The sequence below is a fragment of the Pangasianodon hypophthalmus genome, chromosome 3 (genome assembly GCF_027358585.1).
Source record: "Pangasianodon hypophthalmus isolate fPanHyp1 chromosome 3, fPanHyp1.pri, whole genome shotgun sequence".
Lineage (NCBI taxonomy): Eukaryota > Metazoa > Chordata > Actinopteri > Siluriformes > Pangasiidae > Pangasianodon > Pangasianodon hypophthalmus.
In genome coordinates, this window is record NC_069712.1 from 6386864 (window position 1) to 6412500 (window position 25637).

General features: G+C 39.2%; 1 protein-coding gene across 9 annotated transcripts in view; it reads left to right on the top strand.

Moving 5' to 3' along the window:
- inpp4b (inositol polyphosphate-4-phosphatase type II B) overlaps positions 1–25637 on the top strand; it is a 332497-nt gene that overhangs the window by 182209 nt on the left and 124651 nt on the right. Inside the window, exon 1 of one of the 9 annotated variants that reach the window (XM_034302414.2) lies at positions 14773–15427. The exons of 6 other annotated variants lie outside the window; for them this stretch is intronic. The gene's annotated coding sequence lies outside the window, so the exon portion shown is untranslated. Of the gene's footprint in view, positions 1–14772; positions 15428–22389; positions 22621–25637 lie in introns of those variants that run through there. 2 more of the 9 variants (XM_053232416.1, XM_034302415.2) reach the window with 2 other exon arrangements.

Genomic DNA, 25637 nt, shown 5'->3' on the forward strand with positions numbered 1-25637 from the left:
GTTTTTTATAACTTTTGCCATCCAGTGTTTCGACATCCCAAACAGAGCCTTTGCGCTTCATGTTTCATCTGAGCACCATTTCCTTCTCGCCTGCAGCTCCGGCGCTAAGCATAGCAAGCTCGCATGAATAAGTGAGCCTGCTGAGTCCGCATGAATAAGTGAGCAGGAAGAACAAGAGGCAGAGAGAGAATAAGAAAGAGGGCCAAAGGCACAGTTCGAGAAGAGGGTGACAGGGGTCTGATTGTAGAGAGAGGGTTTCTTGATGCCATGGGATGTGCTGGGGGAAGGTTCGACAGTTCTGGTCACCAGTTCTCCAGGGCGGAGAAATGGTGCATGATGGGAAATGATCTTGCACACTTTCTGTGCTGACCTTTCAAAGTTTACTCAAGGGATTTTACCTTATCTGTGTGGTCTTATCCGGCGATTAACAGATTTTGGTGAGACACTATAATCATCTATACAGGTGTGCATGTGTGTAGTGTGTAGTCCTGGCATGAAAGCCACTGCCTTTGTTTTGTTTTCTTCAAGGTTCAATTAGCAAATTACCTCCTGGCCCAGCACAAACACATAAAACACTTAACAGGGCTATATATTACTCGCGATTAGATTGGAGAATGCAAAAGAGACGAGGAAAGGAAGAAAGAACGAGAGAATTAAAAGAGAAGAAGAAAGGCATGTGGTGAATGCGATAAGATTTCTCTTCCTTTTAGTGCTCATTTACCTCCCATAGGGAGCCGTTAAAACGTCAAGACTATTATCGGCCATGCAACTTGTTGTCAGTAGAAAGCAATTATCCACTGTCCGCTGCTTTAATGAATGTGTCACGGCTGCCCGTGGAACGGTATCATGGGTAATCATACAGTAATTTCTCTTGTCTTAGAGTGTGACTGAGCTGTTTTAGAACTGCGTGCTCCTGGCCTCACGCTGTGCTTATTTCTGATGCACCGACGGTGCGCTGCTCATATGAGCCAGAACAGGAGCCAACACACATTTGGCCATTGTCAAGATAGAAGAAGACAAATGTGGTCAGACACACTCTCAAGAGCACCACGAGTGCTTTTTAAGTGCCTTCAATCAAAGTCAACATGATTTCACGCTTGCAAATGTGTAATTTGCATGACTCATTTCAAATGAGAAGGAGTGTTCAAGGTTATGGTTCTAGGTGGGGTTAGAGGTCATACCATTCCTTTTTTTTACTTCATTCATATAAAATCCAACTACATTGCCCTTGTTCATTTAAAATCCATAGATTTCTCATAAGATCATGCATCACACGCCAATTGATGCTGCCTTTACATGTTCCTCATATAGCTTAAGTTACTTTTTACAGTTATTTACAATTGGAAAAGACAAAATAATGTTTTTCCATTATTCAGTTGTTAAGCCTGTGCCCACTGTAACCTCACATTCCTGTTCTTCACTGACACGACTGGAATCAGATGTGGTCTTCTGCTGTCACGCATTCTGAGATGCTTTTCTGCTCACCATGATTAAAGCACGGTTATGAGTTACCATAGCCTCTCTATCAGCTTGAACCAGTCTGGTCAAATTTTCCTGTGACCTCTCTCATCAACAAGGCATTTCCGCCCATATAACTGCCGCTCAATGTTTTTTTTTGTTTTGTTTTTTTGTTGTTTTTTTTTTCCACGCTATTCTGTGCAAACTCCTAGAGACTGTCATGTGTGAAAATCTCAAGAGATCAGCAGTTTCTGAAATACTCAAACCAGCCCGTCTGGCACCAACACCCAAGTCCCTGAGTTTGCTTTTTTCCTGATTCTGATGTTTAGAGTGAACGTATCTGCATGATTTTATGCATGGCGCTTCTGCGACATGATTGGCTGATGGATAATTGCATGAATGAGCAGGTATTCAGGTGTCAGAAACTCTGATATCAAAAATGTTTGTGAAACTACTTGTATTTATAACTTGAAGGGACATTCATGTGCACCTTAGGTAGTGTACTGATGTTTGCGATAATTCTAATAGCAAGTGAAGGCAACATCACACTATTTCTGTAGTCATACACATCCACCCACTAATCTCACACACACACACACACACACACACACACACATACACTAATGCTTGCAAACTTGTTTGTCCATACACACTTACACCCCCACACAAAGCAGAACTGATCATTAACCCTGCTTATATAGATTTGTTCACACAAGAGTTGCTGTGATGTATTGGCATCATCCACGCACACGCAGTCAGCAATCCCTAGAATGTAGGCCGATACGAGTTGAAAAGGAGCAGTGGGAGAGGAGATCAAAGATGAAAGAGAGTTATAGAGCAGAGACTGGGAGAGAAAGTGAGAGAATGGAGGGCAGGAGATGTGGGAGATCAAACAAAAAGCTCATGCATATATATTAACAAACATAGATGGCCTGCAAGATAGATAGAGAAAGAACGAGAGAGCCTCACAGCAGCAGTCCGTAGTTGGTGGCCTTCTTTATTGCATAATGCTGATTGCTGCTGCCCTAATGCTCTCCAGGATAAGCAGATTAAATCTGATCCTGTATAAATGATATGGTGAACCCCCGCTGAGTTTATACAGCTCTCCCTCTGCCTAGCGTTTGTAGAGTTCTTTGTCTGACAGTGGTGTTTCTGTTAATTAGGATATATTGTTTCTGGATACAGCCTCTTTCACACTTTACTGCTATAGATGTGGGAGGTTTGGGTTCAAATCCGAGATGTATTGTGTGCTGCAATTAGTGGTGATGGTCTTTCAGAAGAGAAGAAATCAATGTGTAGATATGAACATGCTTCTCTCCATCCTTCCTCTGAGGTAATGACATGTGTTTGTTATAAAATGTGTTTGTTAATAAACCCTGTAATTGGAATTAAGTCTGACTTAAGCCACAACTTTCATGAGTTTGACTAAACTTTATCTTTAACTTTCTTTGAGTGTCAGTGTTAACCAGACATGATTTGAGAAGCAACTTTGACTTGGACTTTGTATGTTCGGACATGTCTAGGGTAAACTGGCATGCCAAATAATTAGTTCTTCAATAATAAATAATATTACTGAAATTCAACAAGGCGACTTGGCTTAAATTTGACCTGAGTAGCAGATTATCGAAGTTAGACTCGACTTTTATAAGTGAAATCGGCTGTTCTTTAGGTTTCACATTTTGCTCCTTACAGTCAGTTTTGGACCATAAAAGAATAAAAAAATCTACATTTGCTTAGATTGTAAGGAAGTATGTATTATTTCTATCCAAGGTCTACCACTTTTCTTCTTAAAGCCTCTGCTCCAGACAGGACTTTTTTTTTTTTTGTACTACAGAATTGTAGGTTTTCAGATATCTCACAATATGTCCCATTCAATTTTTTTAATGGGGCCATAAATTGAATATCACCTATGTTAATAGCAGTCTGCATACACAGCCATTTAAACCGACCGTACATTTATGAAAGACAGTCCATATTCAAGTTGCATGCAGCACTCAGTATTATTCCAGTGCACCTCGTGACCCTGTGCTTCCTTCTTCTCGTGAGTTAGTGTGGTACTGTCAGACTGTCAGTCATACTCAAGCTTTTCAGGAATGTTCCGTCTCTTTCTCTGTCTCTGAAGGCCTGACCCCCACGGCCTTTCTTCCTCCTGAGACATGATTACATATCTGTGCATCAAATGCACTCCATCTCCAGAGCTTTGTGTGCTGAATGAGCAGCTGCCTGAACCTGTATAAACAGTTTACATTATATAAATAATATTAAAATGATGAGAAATGAATAAGTCGAATAAGGAGTGAATAAGTCATAAGCCACTGACATGTTCTTGGATAAAGTATTACACAGTCCAAAAGTCAACCACTGAAAGTTTATGAAAGCAAGTAAGAGATTCATTCATTCATCTTTAGTAAGTGCTTTATCCTGGCCAGGGTCAGAGTGGATCCAGAGCCTATTCCTGGGAACACTGGGCATGAGTCAGGAATACACCACGGATCGGATACCAGTCAATCGCAGGGCAACATGCACACACAGATTCACACCTAGGGGCATTTTAGTGTAGCCAATCCAACTACAGGCATGTTTTGGGGAGGAAAACGGAGAACCACGAGGAAACACACACACACACACACACACACAGTGTAACCTGAGCTCAGGATTGAACCAGGAACCCGTAAGCTGTAAGACACAACGTAACTCACTGCTCCACCATGCTGCCCAGAAACAAACAAATACTGTTTGGTCAAATTATATTTTTCTAAATATATCTGAAAATTACAGACGAGATATGTGAATTGACTTCAGGCATTATTGCTCATGTCTGTAGTTTCCCAGAGTAGATTAACTACATGGTAATGTAAGAACTAAACCCGGTACTAGACACAGCTAAGTGCCGTGAGGTTACTATTAGTTGCAACAGTGGCGTAAAGCCGGCATGTACATCCAGGATATGACTCATCAATCTGAGCTGTCTGTGGTAATTTGGGAAAATAGCATAGATACACCGTCCTATCCGAATGATCTAGTCGACCTCATATAAATGACATTTCTGAGTACTTTTACTCATCCTCCGTAAGCCCTTTATTCTGGTCAGGGTTTTGGTGGACCATTGATGGGATTCCAGTCCGTTGCAGGACACCATGCACACACACACACACACACACAGACACACAATTTAGATTTCAATTTTTTGGTAGGTAAGAAGAAACACACATGAACACAGAGAGAACATGCAGAACTCCACACAGACAGGAACCCAAGCTTAGCATTGAGATACTCTGATACCACACCACCATGCTGCGCTCGATTACATTTACTCATCTAGTAAAACTAATCTATCTTAAATATGAAAGAATTTTGGATATAATGGTTAAAGAACCATGGTGTTTTGTTAGATGTGCTTGTGTCACCACTCAAGGGAATGCAGCAAATGGTGTGTGATGAGAATATTCAGATGTATTTCACTTTTGAATGAAAACAACTAAATGATTTAGCTCAGCTTTAAACAGTATATCATTGAGTAATTTAGGAATAAAACACTTGGAGGTGTGTGGCTGTAGGAAAATAATCAACAACAGGGTGGTGTGATGCTGCCTGACATCAGTTACTCTTACCACCCTGAAGATGATTATTTTCCAATAACAGAGCATCTTGAAGTGTATTATTAATCTTTTTAATAGTTTTTTAAATTACATTTAATGTTGTGTTTCCTCTATTTTTTCTCTCTCTTGAAGTTAATAAACAAAAACCCAAAAACATAGCTTGTGATGTTCCTAAGAAACCGCAAACTCTTCTGTCCAAAGACTCTCCTGTGATGCAAAACTGTCTGACTGGAGACTCCTTCCATTTTTTTTTAATTCAACAGTGCTATGGTGTAATAAGAATGAACTGATTAAAGTTCAACATTAATCTTCTATAAATGATGAAATAAAAAAGTTTCCAGTAATAAGCTCAGACTTTTGGAATTTATTGTATAGAAATTTGAGTGCCCACTTATACTGACTTTTTTTTTTTTTTTTTAACTTCATTATAGAGATTGTGTCTTTCTTCTTCCCTGTCTTTGTGGTCTGTTCAAGGTCTTGTCCCTATTCTCCCTCTATCTCTCTCTATCCTTCGCTCTTTCCATCCATTACTCCATACTAAATGTCTGCTACTGTATTTGAATAGTGATTTCGGCTGCAGGCAGGCTCTAGATCCCAGCGGAGGTTAGCGTGGGGCTGACGCTACCTTCGCCGGCTGAGCTCCATCAGCAGAGTGCACATTCAGAGATAAGCACTGAATGGCAAACAGCTTCAATCAGAGACACTCGATGGAAGCAATTACAGCAGAGTCGGCTGGCTGGGCACAGCCAGGCTCGGTGGCTGATAACACCTCCCTGTCAGACGGCCTGAAAAGCCCTCCCGCTTCTTTTTTGACGCCACATTGTTTAGTCGCTGTCACATTCCCGAGGTTTTCTTCTTTTAGGCGAAGGGAGGGGGAGAGACGAGTGGGGCGTAGAAAAGACACTTGACAAGTGATGTGCAGAGATTGGCAGGTGTTAAGTTTCTTTTAAATATATAACTTTTTCTAAGGTTTTCTTCCTGATTTCTAAAGGAACGTGTGTGTGTGTGTGTGTGTGTGTGTGTGTGCGTGCAGGCAGATTGAATCAGTCCTCCTCTCCCTCTGAGGGATTTCGACATCTCCAGTGCTTTATGTTCATGCTTTACACCTATATTTCAGGTCATGTCTGAAAGACGGTCATTATGTCTGACAGATAACATGGATAATGTCAGTGCTGCCCACTGCACTCTTTCCACGTCTGCAGTATAGTAGAAAATCCTCGGCCTTTCCCTCCATTGTATATCACAGTAGTTTTGTAGTCAGGGCTGCTTATGGGTTCCTCATTCATCCTTATTCATCACATACTAATTAGCTCAGGATTAGGATTTTTTAAATTGTATAAAATAGCAGAAGATGACAGAATAAATAAATAAGCTATATGAAGCAAATAAGAACTATAGGCTGAATCACTTCAGGCAGACAATTTAACCTTCAAACTTTAGGCCATGCCTCCTACCTGAGTCTGATCCTTGGATTGAGAACAAAACCATGTACAAGATGATTCAGCTTCAAGCTGGCTGCTATTATTTCTATCTCTATGACGATTTTTTTTAATCTTTTGTCCATTTTATAGATAGCAGTGTGTCATACAGTATCAGAAACTACATAAGAAATTGTGATATATTGAACAACTCAGCACTGTTTAAGGCAAACATGATGATTTAAACATTATACTAAAGTGCTAGCTAAGAATTGATCTTACTTATTATCAACAGTAGCCTTCTGCCTCAAGTGCAAAACTAAAGCACATATCGGACACTACGTAAGTCTTGAGTGATTAATGATATTTACCCATCGCTGTTACATTCTTGATTCTGATTGGTCAGAAGGTGTTGATGATATAGTTTTCTATAACAGCAGCTTTGACAGTAGTTTTGGCCGTAAAGCACATCACGGGTTTATATTAATGTGCTCATTCTAATACGTTGTTGTTTCTATAGTAACAACTTACACAAGGACTTGTATGATGGTACTCCATGTAAATAAATTTTTAAAAAATGTGTGCAATTGTTCGATATGATGAACATTTCTGTAAGAAGATGTTTATTTAACATGATTTAGAAGGAGTTTCCAGCATCATTGGTAAAGCTTTAACTTCAGGACAGAGGACTTTGCCGTTTCTTGGTAACATGACAGAAAAAAGTGAGACTGTTTATAGCTGCTATAATATAAGTAATAACTAACTACGACCCAGGTTGTCTCGCAGATGTTCCACAATCTTAAATTTAACTATATACATTTAAAAAAAGTGTGATGTGTCATTACTTAATTAAAAAAAACCACTTTAATCTTTGACAAATTGCTGTGGTATAAGAGGAATAAAGGGAAATAATTATAGAAAAATAATCAACATAAACATGGTAACAGTACCATGTTCAATGCGACCCACTTTGTGTCAGGCTGCATCATAACACTTAATCGTTGATTATTTTCCTATAACAGCACACCCCAAGTGTGTTATTCCTTATCTAGAACAATGGGAAAATGTAATACATTTATATTTGAGCTGAGATGTTGCTCTGAAGGTGCAATAGTCGATTTCTTAATTCCTTATTTGTACAAATAACCTGGAAGATATGTAGAACATGATAAAACATAATGATATAAACCATGATATTAGCAAAATTTTAATTTGACTGATCTTATCTGATGCACCTTTAAGGTTGGCCGAAGTGAAAATGTTTACATATTTATTATAAAGAGAACATAAAGAGTGATGGAATGAGAATTCACTACACTGCATAGTGAAATGTACTTAATAATATCCAGAGTGCCTATGATTGTATTTTAATAAAGTACTATGTTTGCTCTATGTACTATGTGCACGGTTTTGGGATGCTCATGTCTCTCTGTGACTGTGCGAGACCTCATAAGAACACAATTCCCAACCTAACACAATTTCTTTTGTATGTTTGTGTCATCTTTCCAAAAAATCTGTTTAAATGTAAGAAATATTTGAATGGAATCACCTTGATAAGCACTCCTATATTACCGCAGTCATAGCAATATGCCTTTCCTCCATTCCTCCTGTTCTAGGCATGAGCCGGTGATTTATGTTTGCGATTATCATATCTTTGTAGGCTTTTATGATTCTGATTCCTTTGCCTCGGCAGCCAGGGAGTCTGTTCAGCTTTATCAGATGTCCTAGGTGTCCTGGAGAGTGTAGTAATAATCTTTTTTTTACAAACAGTTTGAGGGGAGAAATGAGAGGAGAAGAAGCAGCTTGAGTTCCCTGTGAATGGTCACCCTGTCTCTGCTTCATGTTTTTTTTTTTTTTTTTTTTTTTTTTTAATTGCAACTGTATTCTCGTTTTGTGCTCCATAAAATATAGGTCTCCAAAATGCATTCTTGTAGTACAGTGAAAACTCTTCTCGTTAAAGTAGTCTCTTTTGAAGCCATTGAGGTGAAAAGTGGTGAATTAGTTTGTTAACAGGGTGCCGGTAAGGACAGTCTAGGTTTTTTTTTTTCGTGGTTTGGAATATTAAAAGCTATTTGGAACCCTGCTGCATGATTTTATAGTGCCAACATATCAGCGTGTGGCAGGCCTCCAGAGAGAGAATTAGCTTGGTCGGCTGCAAGTTGTTAGACAAATGTGGCGCTCAAATAAAATAAAGCTGGCGCTCAATTTTACGCCCAGACATGGGCGGATGGCTTCGGAGGGCCCTGAACAAAACGCAGTTTAATCGACTGCTTTTTTTATGCAAAGTCTGTCTGGACTGTTAAAAGTACCGAGGCTTGACGTTGAAGTTTATGAGGGAAAGAGTCAGGGTGGAGTGGTCTCTCTGCCCTGGGGAACAGACATAAAGAAATATATGTGTAGTGTGAAGTGGATACGAAACATAAGGTTAAAAAGTTTCATCCTCCCTTTGAAGTCTATGTACATTCATGCATTGTATTCTCATTCTCCGTCCTTTTTTTCTTAATTTCAATAAACTAAATGTATTCTGCTACTTTCAATTGTCATAGGCTATATGTTCTACTTCAGGGCAGAATTTGCCAGCTGCTCAATCTTCCTCGCACAAGGCACTGTATTAAAGCAAACATATTTGTCTAGTGTATCGCCGAATGGTAGGCTATTAGGGTGGATAGTTGGCTGTGAAATAAATAAATGCTGTGCTTGAGGAGGCCTTCATTCTTCAGAGCACAAAACAGCACTGCCAATTAAATGCAGCCATGTAAATCTAAACACTCGGTCTAATTAAAAAAAAAAAAAGTGCTGACTTGTTCACAAAGCAACCACAAGGAGATGCAGTTTAGCCCTGAGGCAAATGAGAGCAAGTACATGCAAAAAAACACTCAGAGATACACACTCATACACACACACATGAGCAGGTTTCAGCTCGGGAGTCAACTGGTGCCAAGTGTGCTGTGTAAGCGCTTTAGTTCTAAAGCTGGAGTTTAGATAGAATGATAATATGGTGTGTTATTATACACTAGAACACATGAGACACATTATCTAACGTACACTGCTAATTTCTTTTAAATTAAACCCCTTTCTTGCTAAATCTCATTCCATTTCTCTGAAAACGGGATTTACCGGGATCAATCTGGTAATGGATTTTACATTTGGGAATTTAATTACGCAGGTCCCTCCTCAGTTCTCTTTCATATCGCTGATTGTTACGGTATCACCCGCTCAGACAGATTAGCGGCTAAATGTATTAGCAGATCACAGGTGAATCCGGCGCTTGACTGATTCTGGTCTCCTTTCGTGAACACTTCCTGTAGTGGAACCTGTGGAGGTATATGGTGACGGTGTATGGTTTATGGTGTATATACAATCACTTCCTTAACCTGTCTTCAAACTACTACTGTTCGGTGTTGTCAGATTGGTTGGCTTTGTTTCATCATTCTCGGCTGGAAAATAATGGCCCTGGGCTGAAATATCATTGATTACTCATTATAACCATCACTTTTATAGTTTCAGTTGGCAAAGATGCATTTTGTGCAGACTGTTTTTACTAAACTGGGTGTTCGTTTGTTTGTTTTTTTAAACAGTAATTGGCCTGAAAACTGTCGATCCAATCTGGCAACCCTGAAGCTGACATTTTGGACGGGAAATTACTGTTGGCATTACATGCCAGGCTGCTACACACACTGGCCAATGAGAGGCTTCGCCATCATTATGATAGCAGAGGAACACAATCGTAATGTTTATGGGTTTGGGAAATGGCAAGAAACAACAGCTCATGCAGTCACTGTTAAAATACCAATGATTACTTCTAAGAAAATGGATTTGCGAGTGGATGTGGATGTGCCTACAGGGAACCTTTTGTTTCTTTTAAGCTTAATCTCCTTTTGTCTGTATTACCCTACGTCCCAGTTCTACCATAGAGACTGACTGAATTGCAGTTGGACTACTGATCGGAAGGTCGTGAGTTCAAATCCTGGCACTGCCAAGCTGCCGCTGCTGGGCCCTTGAGCACGGCCCTTAACCCTCAGCTGCTCAGTTGTATAAATGACAAAAACGAAAGTCGCTCGAGATAAGGGTGTCTGCCAAACGCCATAAATGTAAATACCTCTGATCTGTTTAGACTTTAGCACTGTCTCAATTCACATACCAAGATCTAATACTAAAAATATACTTACTTACATGGAAAGGATGTCAAAATAGATGGTAACATGATGTTAACATAGTGCTGGAATGCTCTCGAGCCTGACCTACGCTGTGTGCTGTACTGTGTTTTCTTTTCTCATTTTCATGCCGTTATCAACAGTTAAAGCAGTGTTCCGACACTAGGGGTCGTGACCTCATGTGGAGTCACTTTTGATTTACAAAAGGGTCGCAAGCTAAACTCATAATCTCTCTAATTTTATTCGTTTATTTTACAAATTAGAAATCTCAAAGACGGGCTTTGTGTGCTAACATTTTCAATTGTACCTCTGAGTCGAATTCAAACAAGCCACATTTTAAATTAAGAGTGTATGTGCTATTTCAGTCTCTTTTACTCTCCTGACATGCGGCACTAAGAGTAGAATTCACCAATAGCAACGGACTTTCCCCGTCCATCTACCTCCTCGAACAGACTAGTGTTGTGTCTCAAATTACACACTTGTGTACTATTGTAGACCATTATTGAGTTATTATTACTAACCGGTTTACCAATTACAGTTAGTGTTTGGATTTTAAAAACCTATCTTATAGCCTTAAAACCTTCAGAAAGGTCTGTTTTGTGTAACAGCCTTCTGGATTTTCTAGATTAGTGAATACTTTTGAATGTAAGGTCAGAGTTTTCGATTTGAGACACAGTTCGTGACAACAATCATGATGGCGGTGGAAGGTTTTAAAGAGAAACAGAGAAAGGAACCATTAAATGTCTTGAACAGTCACTCCTCCTTCTCTCTCTCTCTCTCTCTCTCTCTCCACCTTTCCATTCCTCTCTCTCGCTCTCCCTTTCCATTGTTTTGATCTCATGAGTGTTTCCAGAGTGGCTAATGCACTATTCATGAATTTTACAAAACAAAAACCATCTCATTTATGTTTATAAGTATGATTTGCCACTCATTTGCAAAAGCACAAACTTTTGTTTTTTTATTCCTCTAAGTGTTACTGCTATAATGACTTTCTTCCCCGGTGACCATGCTGGTGGTCGCTTCATTGCCTGTGAAAAGGCTTTGGTGGGCTTGTCAGAATTAATCTACTGTAAGTCTAGCTCCATACGTTCATAAATCTGATGTAGCAAATTAATGACAGCTATATAAATGGCTGTAAGGAGAGCATACAGCAGGGTGACTGATGGCTCTGTCTGACAGCCCAGCTGCTGATTTATTCTGCCTTAAATTTGACGGAGCAGGTGTCAGGACTGCTGCAGGACTGTGGCACACGTGCTGCTTATTTCCAGACATTTCTCCTAGTTGTGTCTTGGGTCTGTGAGCATCACTGACCTTTTTTATTTTAATTTTAGCTTTTTGTGTGTTTTGTTTTACAGATGAAAATACTGCTTGAATTATTTGTAATATTAGATAGATATTGGCATATTGACAACCCTTTAGGCCAGGGGTTCTTAGACTGTTTTGCAGCCAGAGACCCTTTTAGATGCAATAATACCATAATATTCTGGCTATTTATTGGAGCCACTGAGCTTCCAACACATCCAATTCCAAGTTTCCAGGATTAATACGCTGACTTATTTGAATGTTATTGAGGTTTTGGGTTAAACCCATTCGATTCAAGTGTCCAGCAAATGTGGCCAAAAGTTTGCGGACACCTGACTGTCACATTCATATTTGCTTTTTGAATATCCCATTTCAGATTTAGTCCCCCTTTGCTGTTGCAATATCCTCCACTCTTCTGGGAAGGTTTTCCACTAGATTTTGGAGTGTGGCTGTGGGGATTTGTCAATTCAGCCACAAGAGCATTAGTGAGGTCAGGCGAGGAGGCCTGGAGTGCAGTTTGTGTTCCAATTTATCCCAAAGGTGTTCAGTGGGGTTGAGGTCAGGGCTCTGTGCAGGATACTCGAGTTCTTCCACTCCAACCTTCACACACCATGTCTTCATGGAGCTCGCTTTGTGCACAGGGGCATTGTGATGCTGGAACATGTCTGGGCCTCTTAGTTCCAGTGAAGGTAAAACTGTAACGCTACAGCATACAGAGACATCTTTTATAATTGTGTGCTTCCAACTTTGTGGCAACAGTTTGGGTGTCAGGTGTCCATAAACTTTTGGCCATATAGTGTAACGATAAGACCTTGCTAATAAATACAACTTTGACACTTTTCACTACTGTCACAAAATTAAAATAGTCATTGACCACTTGGCTATGTTTCACAGGCCGCTGCAGTCCCTTAACCCCACTTTGAAAACCATTTAAGCCATACCAAATGGAAATGTTGTAAATTAAAATTGAAAATTTTAAAAATGTATTCAATATTCGCTGTAAAACTTTGTCTGCTGTCAAGTAAAATGCCTAAATACTTAAAATCTTCCATAAGCTGGTCATTCAGTTTTACTTAGCTTAATGATGCTGATGTTATTATTGCTGATGATTAATTCTCTGGCTTTAATTTTATTTATATTAAGAGCCTGATTTTGACACTATTAAATGATTAAAATTATAATTAAAAACATAATGGCTCCCTATCCGAGTCCTATCCTTCAACAGACCCACCAGAGATTAAACATAGGTTAAACTGGACATTCTTTCTCTGTCACGTCTACTCTTCTGGAACCTCCCTAAAGTGTATGCATAAGAGCTGCCACAAATTTCACTGTTCAGATGCTGTGTGTTACACAATATGGCCAAAATGAATGTGAGTCTTCCGCAAACTGTTGAAAGCACACAATTGTTCAGAATGTCTTTGTGTGCTGTAGCTTTACGATTTCCTTTCACTGGAACTAAGGATCCCAAACCTGTTTCAGTATGACAATGCGCCTGTGCAGAAAGCACAGACCATAAAGATATGGCTTGCCAGGAGCCCTGACCTCAACCTCAAAACTTCTGGGATGAATTGGAAAGCCAACTGTGTGCCAGGATTTCTCACTCGACCTCACTAATGCTCTTGTAGCTGAATGGACACAAATCCCCCAAGTGAAGGGTGGAGGCTGTTAGAGGAGAAAAAAGGCGGGGTTTTGGAACAGGATGTTCAGCAAGCACAAATGCATTCATATGCTAAACTTTGAAAAATAATAAAAATTGAATGCACTGAATACATCTGACATCGGTGGTACATGTATATTCACTGTTGCTCCTCTGATAATTACCACAGAGTGCAGTATTGACGTCAGTTCACATGCAGGGCTTTATCCATTTTTTCCTCTGAAACCTATTTCAGATAATTTCCTAGAAAGGTAAAACCATTTTCCCTTCAGAAATGAGGAACTGTTGCTTGCTCACACTATTTTGTGGCATTAATGGCCAAGAATGCAGTCTGTCTGTCCTCCTTTTAGACACTTGAACCATTGTGACTCAGCTCATCCTTATCATCTGTGTGTGTGTTTTGTTTTTGAGCAGCTGAAGCATTAAGTAACTAAGCATTTGATCAACATGAGCCTTCATCGATGCGCGTTATCGGGTTGTGTGCGTGTTTGAGAGACAGCTGGCGCTGCACAGATTATGTGAGGACTGAGAAAAGGGAAGTGGCTGTAGGCTGAGGAAAAAGATAACGACTAATAAACGCTCGCTCGTGCTGACCTTTGACCCATAAAAGGTTATGCGACGCTGATGTGGGGCATCCGCTGCACTCAAGCGCACAGCCAGTGGTGCAGAGTGTGTAGCCTATTGTGCGTGTGTGTGTTTTCAATCTGCTTCTGCTATGACACAGAGGCCAGCTCAAGCTCTGAAGAGCTCTTAATGTGGCACATTTGGGAATCTCACTCCATAGCTGACTGTGACTGACTGGAGACTGTGGGCCTGGACTTTGAGCCCTCCGAATGTGAAAGGATACTTTGGACAAAAGAGGATTTCTACAAAAAGATAGCTCCGAGGGACAGGATTAATGGGAAGCCTATGGAGTTTGATCTGAAAGGCACTTCTGACTCGGAAATGTACTACCTCATGAATCCCAGGGTGTCTGTGGGGTTTTAAAAGCGTATATCAGAAATTACATTTGAATGAATGAATCGAAGTCAGTCAGTATTAAATTTGAAGTTATGTGATTTCAGATTTTCAGCTGCAAAGATTCTTAACCTGGTGCAATTCATTCATTCATGAATAACACTTATTTATTCATTATTATTATTATTATTATTATTAGTAGTAGTAGTAGTAGTAGTCTTATATGGTGAAGCATCTTTGGAAGGTGTGGATTTCATGATGTCTTATATGATGTGAATTCATTGTCAGATATTTTTCCCCCGTTTTCAGATTTGATATCGCACTGCACATTTGGTCATAAAATAGATTTGTAGTGGTACTAAAATTTAAGGATGCCTCCAGACACCCTGTGAATACATTCAAAATGTTTAGTTCTCCTTGAAGATCTCCCATGTATAGACTTTGCAGCAGCATACTGAAAAATATCACCATGTCTCCTGCCAGACAGACAGAGAGAGAGAGAGAGACAGAGAGAGAGGAGAGCGATAGAGTGAGTGAGACTATGACCTGCGCTCTGTATTGCTGCGTGTGCAGGAGGAGAGTACGGGATGAGGTAAGAACACACAGAGAAGGGTGGAGGTTAGAAGGAAAAGGGGAGGAGGTGAGGAGGTTGTTGAGTTAATGACAGGCAGGGACAAGCAGGGAATTCCTTTGCAGGCTGCGTACCTCCTCCACACGCCTTTATTTCCTCATCAGAGCTGAACAGAAGCTACGGCCACTATGTGGATGTTGTAGCGTGTGTGAATGTGGACTAAACGTCACCGCATGAGTGGGTATGAAAACTGGTGCGTGCATGTGGATGTATTTGACATGGAAGGGTCATTCAGGATTCCTGTGTAGGTAAGGGTGTATTTTCATTAGAATAACATGCTAACAAGATTGTAGTGTGTGAACTGAAAATGAAAGCATGACAAAATCTAAAGGTCGTGTCAGGAGTTTGTGAAACAGGCATGAAGTTGAATTGATCAGTGAGCCAAATTTGTAGTGTGTATTCTCTTTTCTTTGAGCTGTCTGTGTGTGTGTGTGTGTGTGTGTGTGTTGTGCAGTTGTGCAGTTGTGCATACATTGCCAGTCAAAAGTTTGTTTTTATATAGCAGTTAGTGTTCTATGACAATTTAATCAATGTAGACAAATCAAAAGACACACCAGTTCAGAATGGCAGTTCATTAAGGATTTTTTTTGAACAAGTGTTTAAATAAAGACTTAAACCTTTGTATTCAAGTATTGAATTGTATTCGTATTGTATTGTATTGTATAGATCCTAATGGGAATCTAAATGAGTGCTTTATTAACGCAGACGCACTCGGATGATAAATCAGTAAAGGATATAGATAAAAGGCTTGTAGACGGTGATGAATCAATTATAAGACAAATATATATTGTGTGCTGTACATGCCTAATTATAGTGATTGTGATCTTAATATTTTCCAATTACATATCCAATATTTATCACATCACTTATACCTATTCCTTCCTTTCTAATTTTTAATTTTAGTGCATTGCCTACAGTTTAAGCAGCGCTACTTTAAATGTTAAGTGTTCACCCATTTTTCAGTAGCAATGTATGTGTGCTTATCTGTTTCGAGACTGCTGACACTTTTTGAACTGTTTTGGTTTTTTTCTTAGAAGTATTGTCATGGTTGAGTCCCACAGACCACATACAAACTGACTAAATGCCTGTGTTGCTTTGCTTCTGCATATTCTCCCCATGCTGCAGTTAGATCAGATAAAGCACACTTCTTTTTCTCCCACTTACACTCATTACAATTTCATGTGAGAGTGCTATTTTCTATGCTGTTTGGAGTTCTGAATTCTTTGCCTTTTAAACAGTTTCCTTTCGCAATAGCTTACAGCAACATATTCAGTTTAATTATGAAGCAAACATATAAATTCTCCTGCCATTGTCTTTTATGAAACGTTAATTGGCCTCCTGTAGCGTGTAGCATGTGTTACACACTCGGCCAGAGATAAGGCACTCAGCCAAAGACAGAGACAAGCTGATAATTAAGAAGAAACCTGAGATACTTCTATTTGTATTCATGTGCCATTTTCACATTGTGAAAGATTTCTATTAGAAGTGTGTATCTCTGCTTCCAGGAAGATATGCACCTCGGTCTTTGATCCAATGCGTGAAAGCACGTAAAGCACCTAAAGATTCAATGTGATGACATTTCCATACAAAACGTTGTGATACACTGTGATTCAGATCTATACACCACTATTGTCAAATTCTTGACGCTGTCATCTTTGCAAACTACCACATCTTAGGGACACACTGAGAAATGACGCAAACCCTGAAAAACTGAAATACACAGATCTCACTTGCCTATCAGTGTAAAAAAAAAATTTTTTTAAATCTTTTTCCAAGTAGCAAATCAAAGTGTTATTTGGATGGAAAAATATGTCTGAACATACTGTATGTCTTTCATAGCATAAGTAACGTTGATGGAGGACATCTGTAGTGATTATGATGGATTTGCATACGATCTCTGCATAAAAATTTGATCCATACTACACAAACCTCACTTGAATCCAAACTGATGGTTTTCACCTTTAGTATAAGCGCTTGTTGTAGAGCTTGTGGCTGTACAAGTTGTGCTTTATTGTTAGATCACATGACCATAATGTGTGTAGTCGAATCCTGTGCTATAAACTCAATACTTTACCTTTAAATCTCTGGATGTGTCACTTCTCTGACATGTTCTTTTAAACGTTATATTGATTGTTTTCTACATTTTTCATTCTGTGTTTTAAATTCAGATGAGATATACAGTATATTACCTGGGATTATTTCTGCTGGTCATTTTATAGAAGGTCAAATGCAGCATAATCTTTCCAGTAGTGGGTATTAATGATATGACTGATTTGGACGGGATTGAAATCCCAGAGGTTTACGAAGGGGTTAAGAAAGCAATCAGTGCACCAAAACAATTTGCAGGGAGGAACGGCAATGAATTAATGAATATGTAACTCGGCTGTCCACAGCTCAAAGAGTTGAGTTTGTGCCATTACTGTACACAACGCACAGACAATAACGTTAAACTTTTGCAATACAAATAATATTGCAGCTTTCCAGCTCACTCGCTGCTTTCTGCTCAGCCTAGAATTTGACGTCACACACACCCGGTGACACATTTAACTCACTGCTCAGAGAAAAGGATCACACATGCATACAATATGAGACACTGTGGGTTTAGGTGTTCTACATTAGTTGTTACTTCTCTAGCTCATTGTCTAACACCTCCCTTGCAGTGCAGAGCCATGCTAAATCCAACATCACCTGCTATTGGTTTCACGGCGATCATATAAATGCACATGACATATTTGCATCTTGGACATCGTGTGTCTTCTGAGAATGTGATCTGTGGTGTGATCTGTGCAGGTTTTTTGTTGCAACCAAGCAGAAACTACACTTCAATGATTTAAACAAGTGGAACTGGGTGTGTTTCTGCTCAGAATAAAAACCTGCACCCATACCTTCCCCTTCGCTAATGCATGGTATTGGATTTCTGGGCGTATTAGGGCATTCGGGGCCTCTCAGGGACTTCAGTTTCTGTTTCTGACTACACTAGTGCACCTGGAAGACTCAGATGTCCAACAAGTTTTACATTGTAACACCCTTTACTTGTTCTCTGTGATCATTCCTCTTACAATGAGGTGTCTCAGTCTGGGTTTCTCTCTCTATTTCACTTCTCTCACCCTTATCCAATGAGGAATTATATTACCTATAATTACCACTTATTGCACATATTTTGTTAGAAATATGTTGTTTTTTTTCTCTTCTTATATTTCTTCCCTTACCTCATGCTTTAGGCTCTCTTTCATGATCTGTTGTTTTCTGTACCAAACACTTATGTGACCTTTTCTATTAGAGATCTGAGTTTCTTTTCCCACTAAGTTCCTGCTGCACATTTCAGAAATCAGTGTCTCTACTCTCAAAGGACCTGACACATTTCTCAGTAGTACACAGATATGTTATAAATCGTCATATAAGGTGAGTAAAATGAAACGCGGCCCTGAAACCACAAGCTCTTACTTTCCTCAAAATGAAATATTCACATCAATATGGCAGACATTTTTATCATATAGCTTTATACAATAAACTAGATTTACACTATATAGATGTACATTATAGATGTAGAGGGAGAAAAAACTAATAAAATTCAGGCTACACTAATTAATCATTTCATTCGCATGGAAATGTGATCTCTCTTTTTTCACCATTTGCACTAGACACTAATTATGAAAGTAAAGAAACACATCAGAGGTGCCAACATCTATGGTTTAGGCGTAGCATTTATGATTTTTAACCCTTTGCTACAGCGATATGGGAGTCACTTGAAAACTACTTTTCTCTGCTGCTTCAGATAAATCAGCATTCAAACACAAATAATTCTCAAGTCAAAGCACATTTAGAAGACAACGAGTATCGGCCAAAGTGCTGTACATCATCCCGGCTAAATCTGAGCAATGAAATAAAACATAAATAAAATTAGAAAAAAAAATTTAATAAAAAGAATTAAACCAAAAGCAGTAAATCAAAGGAGAAATACAAACATTAAAAGAAAAAAACACAGATAAAAGACAGGATGAAAACTGAAGAAAAACTGATACTGTAGATCTTACAGACCTTCAGATACCTGGGATAATAAATATGTTTTTAGATTGGATTTAAAAATGTCTATGTTGGGGGATACTTTTATGAAAAATGGTAGGCTGTTCCACAATCTCAGAGCTGCAACAGAAAAGGCCTGGAAAGTAGCTGATACTCGCCCATTAGAAAAGCCAGTTCACTGAAAGGGAAAGGACGCAGGGCACGAAAATGGCGTTTGATTCTGGTAGTGGCATCTAGATGTACTTTGACCTCTGAATTCACAAACCGCACTCTTGGGTGGAGTTTCGCTTCCCTGTTTTCTTACTTTGCTTGGTGCACATCTGGAAAAAATAGTCATCTTGGACACTGATAAATGCTAAGGGTTTTGGGTGCAATTTTGCTTTTTGTTTGTTTTTTTTTTCTTTAACAATTTTGGCACCTCTGCAAATCATTCAGTACATCCCTATGCCATTCTCTTGTGTTGATGTACACAACAATGACTTTAGCACACACACTATGACAGCCAGCAGACAGAAAGACAGTATATTGTAGAAATTTATATGATAGGATTGCGATATCATTTTGAGGAGTGTGTTTATAGCTTTGGAATCAGCGTTTCATTTTGCTGGCAATGTTTATAATGTGTAATGTGTATAGTTTTGAGAAATGTCTCAAGGCATCACTGTTTTTCTGAAATGCACGTAAGAAGCTGAGGGGAAAAAAAACAGAATAAAATTTATGAGAGACTGTTTATGTGCTTGGGAATGAGGCTTGTACTCCGCACTCTTCCCTTCCTCCAACCTAGTCCATCGTACAACTGTGTAAAAAGTTATTAATTGTGAGTAATGTGTGTCAGTGAGTAATAACTGGGTAAGCAGTGGTGAAATACTGCAGAGCATTCAAAGCTGTCATTGGCACTTTGCATGTTAACACGTGATTAAAGTGTGAGTTGAAAGTGTTCTCACAATTGTTTTTGCGCTTACACACTGAGAACTGTGTGTAAACTTCAGTTGCAAAGTCAAGCCGGGGTAGAGAGTGTGTTAATTGGAGTTTAGTATAGAGAGCAGATTCCAGTGTGTAAATTTGAGCACACTGTATAATAATAAATGAATAAATAAATAAATAAAAATAAGAAAAAATTTAAAAAGGTAGCTAGCTAGAAGGTAGACCTGAGAAATGGCAGGTCACTCCTCTTTCACTGAGATCGACACCGTAGAGGACACGCCCCTTTTGCTGGCACTGTGTCCTGTCCATTGTGCGTATGTGTTTATAATTGTGTATGCGATTCTAAACTAGTTTTGTAGGGTAATGAGGGTAGTCTTGTGAGTCTGGCTCAGAGCTGTGTGTGTCTCTCTCTCTCTGTGTGTGTTGTGTGTGTGTGGTGTGTGTGTGTGTGTGGGAGGGGGGGTGGAGGTTGTATTTTCATATACCCACAAGGGTAGTAATAGCTAACAGATAGATAGATTTGAGGTTAAGGTTAGATTTAGATTAATTAAATGCATTAACAATGGGAGGTCTTCACAAGGGTAGTAAGAAAAACATGCGTGCATGTGTGTGTGTCTGTGTGTGTTTGTGTGTGTGCATGGCTGTAAGTGTGTGGATAGAGCTATAATTAAGGCTGCATAATTCTGGCACTAGACCATCTACTGACAAGACCATGACTGATGTGCTGCGTGTGTGTGTGTGTGTGTGTGTGCATGGCTGTTTGTTAATGTGTTGAATGTGCAGCAGGACTTTTTATACTCGCCTGGTGAAACTATACTTCAGAAAGCTGAAATCCTCTTACTGCAGAGAGACACAGCAAACACCCAGGCTGTGTTTAAAACACTGTTCTCGTATACCGCGTACTGCATACGCCAGACTGCATGCTGCTCCTCATAATAGTATGCAGTGCGTGAAAATCGTTTGGTGGTCTATTCTATATACCGCATGGTCATGTGACTAGTTCTGTCAGATTCACTTGCAGACACAGGTACCACACAGCTCTGTTCGGCTTCTGATCACTTCATTTCAATGTGTTTCACAGTTACTGTAACGCAAAAGTGTTATTAACCTTTGATTAAAGCTAAAAATGTTGCAGTGAAGCGGTGGAGAAAACTTTACAGCAGTCAAAAACTGCCACTATAAATAGTGCAATTTCATATAAAACCACGGCTAGTTAGGAATTAATTAAAGAATAAAAGTAGGAGATGATCTCAGGAGGAAAATATTGTGCATCAGGTTTGACATACAAACACAAAAACAGACATGTTTTGTGTAGTGCTGTTGTTTATCTCCTTCATAGGGCTCCTGTTGAGCTTTAAAATGGTGGCGTGCAATGCGAACGAAGCCAAGGGTGCCAATACTTTAATATTACTGACAATCGAGCGTTTGTAGCATAATATCAGTGAGTTCAGGGTATGAAATATAGACGTTGTAGTATAATGTTGCAATAAAAATTCCACATCGTGTTCTATTGAGCATATAGTGCACCTCAGACATTCTGTGTTTTACCCTATGTAGTGCACATATGTAGTGAACAGGAAGTCAGTTGGCATTCAGCCTAACATGGATTTTGCATGGATAAGAAATAGCTGAAAATCGAGCTAAATATCAGCAACAGGAAAAACATTCTCATGGACACCCTGACAAATAAATGCATAAATAATGAACAACATTATCCAGATAAGTATGATGAAATATAATAAGTATAGTATATTAATAAATATAATACATCTAATAAAATTGTGATTTTTTTTCCTCTTGAAGCTGGCAAAATGGGACTCACTACATTCATACATATAATCCTTAAAAAAGATTTTAGTGTCTGTTTTAGCCAGATAGGGTTTTTGTTTGTTTGTTTGTTTGTTTGTTTGTTTGGAAAATGTTTGTCTGGATTTTGTAATGACTTGTGATGTTTCGGACCAGTCAGTGGTCTAGGTGAGCCAAATTCAGCACAGGTCATACCACTATACAGTGGAAAAGCTGTAACACACACACGCACGCACGCACACACACACGCACACACACACACACACACACACACACACACACACTCTCTCTCTCTCTCTTTCTTTCTTCCTTCCTTGTGTTTTCACTCTTTCTTTTTCTATCCATCTCTCTCTCCCTGTAATTTCTTGCCCCCCCCTTCTTCTCTCTCTCTCTCTCTCTCTCTCTCTCTCTCTCTCTCCTTCTCTCTGGTCTCTCTTGGGTCTGCAGTGGTTCCCTCAGTGTCAGTGCAGTCTGCGTGAGTGTGTGCATGTGTGTCTGCGCTCTGTGTGTGTGATCTCTGGTGCGCGGTCATGCAGGCAGTAACATGTACCGTAGCTGAGTTCACACCGTGTGTGTGTGTGTGTGTGTGTGTGTGGGGAGAGGATGGAGAGATCTAACGGCATGACTCTCTGATTCTCCGCTTCCTCACCTAGACACCTCGTCTAACACTGGACACTGCTGCAGACCTGTAAGTGTTCTTTTCCGTCTTTGTGTGTGTGTGTGTGTGTGTGTGTGTGAAAGAGAGAGAGCGAGAGAGAGAGAGAGACCAAGTTTCTATCTGTGTGTTTCCTGTGTTTATGTTTGCAAGCAGCACTTGCCCTTGTGCTCTTACTTTCATATTTTTCAGATGTGTTTATGATTGTGCGCTTGCTTTCATGACTGTGTGTGTGCATGAGTGTGTATCTTAAGTGGACTGTATTTCAGCAGTTTTTATACATGTCTGTGTGTGTCTGTGGTTGATGCAGAAGTTGAGTATATATGTGTTCCCTGGGGTGTTTGCGTGTGAGTACTAACACTTCATCAGGACCAACATATTAGTAGTTCTGTTGGTGTAATATCTGAAAATGTGATGATATTTACTAGTTTTATTGTAAAAATAAAAGGAAACCCAGGTGAACTGCAGGTTTCTAACTCACTATAGTACCTTCAACACTTCACAGTGTGTCTTTATGTTTAAATTAGTGTCATATTCAGAGTAATATGTGCACAGTGAGGATTTAATAACAGACTCGTATTCAGACTTCAGATGTAACTATAGACTTAACATCTATTCAGAAGTTACAAGGGGAGTGAAGTTTGAATAAAACAGAAGTGTGTCTCAGTTACATGCTATTCTGAATATAAGTCCATTTTCTTGCATGATAGAAGCAGTATTAAATACTGCTTGATGTAAAATTGTAACATTATGACGTGCTGTAATTTATTTTGGACTTTGTACATACTCTAAGAAATTAAGGAATGCCATTTGACACCTAAAAATAATTACATAAATATTTCACTATTAATTAAGAGTACTGTCCCTTTAAATTCTTTAAAATCCACAAAATGTTTTTTTTTCTTTTTCTCGTGGAGGATCCAAGAATGGACTTTGAAGGAGACAGCATTTTATCTGGAGACCTCAGAGCAATTTTTTTTCTGAATAAAGTTATGAATTATAGTACAGTGAGCTATAAAGCTATCAGATGAGTGCTTGGTCAGCTTATCCTTCAAACCATGGGCACATTTTTATTGTTGTTGAGCGCATGAAATTAGCCAAAACATTGGCATTAATTTATTAATTTGAGACATAAAAACAGCAAATTAAAAGTGTGATAAAATGGATTATATCCCACACACATTAGGATTTCATGACCTTTTATTTAGTATTTTCTGGCTTCATTAAGTGATATACACAATTAACTATCAATGCATAACATTAATTAAATGCTAAATAGTAATAATATGTAGCATTTATTAACTATATATGCTATATTAACTATCAATGCAATATGCTGTGCTGGATCAAATGCTACTTTATATTTTAGCTGCTGAATAATGAGGGTGAGCCATATTTTCAGTAATTAATGTGATAAATACAACTGAGACTATTCATGGAGCAATACATGAGAACACAAGAATGTGATCTGCTTCTTCAGTTTGCATTTTTATTTTTTTTTTATGACCCCTGATTTTTTTTTTCAGGCTTAAAGTCAAGTGCTTGTGTTTAAAGCTATTGATCTAAACATTGTTTTAAAAAAAAAAAAAAAAAAAAAAAAACGTCTCAGATGCAACCTCAGAGGGGTGAAATTCATGCAGGTCATTTGCACAATGTGAAATGCACGTCCAGGAAATGAACTTAAACAGGTGCTTAACCCATCGCTGAATACGCATAACTTTCTCAACTTTTTCTGTGTTCTGTTGAGCATATAGTGCACTACATATATTCCACAAAACACTGCTATTTTATACCCTATGTAGTGCACATATATAGTGAACAGGAAGTCAATTGGAATTCAGCGTAATATTGATTTTACGTGCAATAGCTCTACTTAATATGTTTGTGCTTCAGCATGAGTCTTAAGTGTCTTTTATGGTTGAGATTGCCTCTGAGTGTGTGTGTGTATGTATGTGTGTGTGAGAGAGAGAGAGAAAGAGAGAGAGCGCACGGCAGCTTCTCAGAACCATCACAGACAGCTGCAGTGTCATGTGGTGTAGAAGAGGGCATAGATCAAACCTCTGTCTGACCCGTGTAGGAAAGAAGAGAATAAAAGTAAGAGAGAGTAAATGAGAAAGTGAATGTGTGTAGCCAGACAATCACAATCAATCCTCGTGCACACGTGGAAGGCCTCGTTTGTCTTCCTTCGTTTTTTTTCTACCTCTTTCTCCCTTTTTCTTCCAGTCGTTTGTCTGCAAGCGAAAATGTCTCGTGCTGCCTTTCTCTTGGGCTTCCTCATTCAGGGCTGTAGCAAAAAGCAGATTCCCCATCCATTCTCACCGTGGAGTGTCTCAGACCGTTGTGTTCCTGACCTCTGGAGTGTGACAGAGTGAATAGTCAGGGCTGTGTTTTAACTAAGCACAAATTAAAAATACTGTCTGTATATATATATATATATATATATATACAATCACACACACTGCATCATAGCATAATAAAGGCCATAATACTACTTCTAAAACATTTTTACCTGAAGCACTCATTGTTTTAATCTATGTAGTGAGCATACGTAGTGAATAGACACTCATCAACCACATGATGATTGACACATGTACATTCAATACATGCACTTATCCGATCAGCCAATCATACGGTACAATGCATAAAATCATGCAGATACAGGTCAAGAGCTAGAGCTAATGTTCACATCAAACATCAGATCCCGGGGGGGGGGGAGTGATCCTTCACCGTGGCATGGTTGTTGGGATTTGGTCTTTTCACACACACACACCAGTCTCTAGAGTTTAAACAGAATGGCGTCAAAAGCATCTAGTGAGCAACAGCTCCATGGGTGGAAATGCCTTGCTGATGAAGGAGGTCTGAGAAGAATGGCCAGACTGGCTTGAGCTGTCAGGAAGGCTACAGTAACTCAAATAACAACTCTTTATAACCGTGCTGAGCAGAAAAGCATCTCAGAAGGCCAAATATGTCAAATCTTGGGGCTACAACAGCAGATGATCACACCAGGTTCTACTCCTGTCAGCCAAGTACAGGAATCTGGAGCTACAGGC